Source organism: Electrona antarctica (assembly GCF_951216825.1).
Source record: "Electrona antarctica genome assembly, chromosome: 19".
Lineage (NCBI taxonomy): Eukaryota > Metazoa > Chordata > Actinopteri > Myctophiformes > Myctophidae > Electrona > Electrona antarctica.
Window position 1 is genome coordinate 4,634,544 of NC_136800.1, and position 4,021 is coordinate 4,638,564.

Below are 4,021 nucleotides of genomic sequence, written 5' to 3' on the forward strand. Positions count from 1 at the left end.
TTATTACTATTATTATTATTATTTCAAAACACTTTCAAAAAACATTCCCAATAAAACCAAAAAAATTTCATGAATTTAAAATGAATTCAATTGTTTTTCTTCAATAATTTCATGTAGAAATAAAATTAAAATCAAAGAAATTAAATAAATTAGAAAACAAATGTTTAAGATGTAGTGAAAATAGCCGATCTACAAGTTCACAACGCGGCGCGCTGCCGCGCGAACCACGAACCACTCTCAGCCAATAGCCTTGCGTAGCGTTATTAATATCACTGCATGCGTGGATATTAGTCTCAGTATTAGATTACTTTTTTCGCAATGTCCCGCCCCATATGTGAATACTGGGCCCTGGTTGGTTATAGCCGGGTTCCAGACGAATCTGGTTGGTCCTCCCACAATTGAGAGGGGCCAGACTTAATCTGCCGGGGGCGATATGCATGGCAAAGGCAGATGATGGCTGACTACGCGAGGCTACTCAACCAACCCGAATGATCAATCACAAAGCACGTGCACGCACATACACACGCACACACACACACACACACACACGCACGCACTGCCCTGGACGCATGCCTGGATACACACTTACTGGAAGGGGAAGTCAGGCCTTGAAGCTGTCGTATATTATGACATCAGCCGCAGAAAAGGCGACACCAATTTATCACTGGCCACCAAACATGAAGACAATCATAACATCCTGACAGGAAAATCTTGTGGAAGATATTCAGATGGGGGCGCTCATAAAAAAAACTATAAAAAAAAATGTGTCTCATTGACAGTGGGCAGTGGCCTGAGATAGTTGACCCTGCATGAATGCAGCGTATAGGCCAAAAAAATGATCACATTATAATTCTGGTTGTAGTGTATCATCATCATCATCATGAACACTATGACGACCCCCCAAAACAACACCAAAGGGAGATGAGCAACTCTTTCCAGGGATCAGACACATGCAGGTCCAAAAAGGGTCAAGTCGGTGCCATTTCCTGTCGGAGCACGAGGATCTCTGGCAGCCTTTTATATAGGAGAAGACCTGCTCTCACTTTTTTTTTTTTTTTTTTTTACTCGCCCTATTGTGCTGCCTTTGTCTTTATGTCAAGGAGAGCATGGACGTGGGCCAAGCCTGTCCAAAAAGGGCCTTCCTCTTTTCACACCCACCCCCGAAAGCACCTGCCCTCCTCACTGAAGCATGGCAGGGAAACGCCAACGGGGAGAACAATGGAGACCGGGGGGTGGGGGGGCTCTTTCCAAGACGCTCCTCCTCGTCACCTGTTCCAGCGGCCTCCGACTGCCCCGTCACTCAAACATAGTATATAGCTGCCCTCTCCAAAAGCCCATAGAGGGCACGCCCGTATAATGAGCCTCATGCCAGCCTCGCTCGCGCTCACTTTTTCCTCTCCGCCCATCTCTCCTCTCCCGCCGCCCCCCCCAGAGGTCAAGAGAAGGGGATATCCCAACAGGAAATGGCTGAGCTCTGAAGGAGGAACTCTTGAGGGGGGAGCTTTTTTTTTTCTCTCTCTCTCGCCGTGATCCAGGGTACTATTGCTGTTATGTAATGGAAGACTTTGGGTGGCTATAAGGAGATATCAAAAGAGACTAAAACCTTTCCACCTCTTCTTCCCCCTGGATGATTTTCAAACTTTTTTTTTAAGCCATTTTGGGGGCGGGAACCCCTTTTGGTGTTTTTTTTAATGTTTTTTTTTGTGGCTTTCGCCTTTATTTTATATTTTTTATGGAGGGACAGACAGTAGGCTGACAGGAAATGGGGAGAGAGATGGGGGGGTGACATGCAGTAAAGGCCGTCGGGATCGGGAGTCGAACCCGCGGCACACTGCCAGACTGGATTACCAGCCAAGGTGCCTGGACCGCTGAGCCATGGCCCAGGCCCCCTTTTGGTGTTTTAAACATCATGTTATAATTTAGCTATTGAAAAATAGCAGATCTACAAGCTCGTAGCGCGGCACTCGGTGTCTGCTATTTTTGAAAAAAATCGTGAAAACGTGGCGCAAATTTGGAATGGAACAACATATTTTCAGATGGGGGTCGGGGACCAATTTACATATAATCTTTGGGGTCCTTGATATGAAATATTGAGCACCTACCACTGAAACATGGGTACTTCAGAAAACTGGAGGATTTAGACAAGACATTTTTAAAATTTCGACGTCAGGCCTAAATGGGTTAAGAAAGTTGGTGCTCGTCAGTGAAGTGAGCATTGTGTCTTACATCGACATGTTTCAGGCCGTCTCTACGTCACGACGTAGGATTAGAAGTGTCCTATACCCGTCTTAATGTTGGCTCCCAACGAGCAGTCGAGAATTTTATAGGCATAGTTTAACGCGGGTTGTAAACCGAAGTCCGCGATATAACCGTAAACCCTGAAAATCCGAACATGTCATACACATTGTCCACTCACCCAATAAAATGAAATACGCTTGTCCATCACTTCACGCATTGCATTACTCACTGCGACAAGGAGTGTAGAAATCCCCTTCTGGCTTGGCTGGCTTTACAACAAGCCTAGTAAAACAGGATACATATGGTATCAAATCGAGAGAATGTTATTGACATATAGATATGATGAGCGATCGCAGAGAACCCTTAAGCATTATTATAGCTCGTAGCGTGGCACCGAGTGCCGAGTGACAAGCTTGTAGATCTGCTATTTTTTAAAAATCGTGAAAATGTGGCGCAAATCTTTCAATATATATTCTTTCAGAGCGAACATTTTTAACTCAAATCTTTGCTTCTGGGGGGGTCCCTGGAACAACATATTTTCAGATGGGGGTCGGCAGCCAATTACATTATAGTTTTTGGGGTCCTTGACATGAAAAACATTGAGAACCACTGACATAGAAACATAGGTTTATCAGAAAGGGCACCTTGGCTGGTAATCCAGTCTGGCAGTGTGCCGCGGGTTCCACTCCCGATCCCGACGGCCTTTACTGCGTGTCACCCCCCCCCCCCCCCCATCTCTCTCCCCCCCATTTCCTGTCAGCCTACTGTATACCCATCGCTCTATAAAAAAATCACACCCGTGTGAAGTGAGGGGCGCTGTTATCATCTTACAACATCAATTACAACATGTTTGTTTTAAGCAACGGGTGCTAATGTTTGTTTCAGTCCTCAACACAAACAAATGTCTCTTTATCGTCTATGGCGTTTTCTTAACCCATTCTGGACGGGAACCCGTTTTGGTGTTTTAACTAAGCATTATGTTATACTTTAGCTATTGAAAAATAGCAGATCTACAAGCTTGTAGCGCGCCACTAGCTTGTAGGTCTGCTATTTTTGAAAAATCGTGAAAATGTGGCACAAATCTTTGAATATAATTATATTCTTTCAGAAGACTTATTTATTTATTTCGACGTCAGGTCTAAGCATCGTTGAAAGACAAACATTAAAGCTATATATATATATATATATATATAGAGAGAGAGAGAGAGAGAGAGAGAGAGAGAGTATGCGCGTGACATCATCATCAAACCAGGAAGTTATGCAGGAACGCCTACTGAGTGGCAAAAAACTACTTTCTGGCCTTGACAGCCCATACATCCAAACAGAAAAGTCCTATCTGATTGCATTAGACAACGTTAAACAATGTTAAACTCACTTTGCATGTTCCTTTGCCACTCGATTTGCCACTCGATGTGCCATTCACTTTAAGCATGCGCATGCTTTCTATAGGAGGGGCTAGCACACCTGAAAAATGAAATTAAGGCGAAAGCCACACACAAAATATCTTTAAAAAACGGTTTGGTTTTACTGACCTGGGTTAACTGACCTGGATGTGAGCCCCACCTGCTATCCGGCGGTCTCAATAAGCAGGGTGAGGACAGCCCATGCATATATGTAGTCTAAACACGGGCCCAAACATCCAATGGATCCAATGTGTTGCTATGCAATTAGATCTTTGTAACATCTAATTTGACTCGCAGTCAACATGCCGCGCTTCATGCTCGATAATAAATTACACTGTATATCCTGACAATTCATAAGCTGAAAATCGTTGCAAAATTAT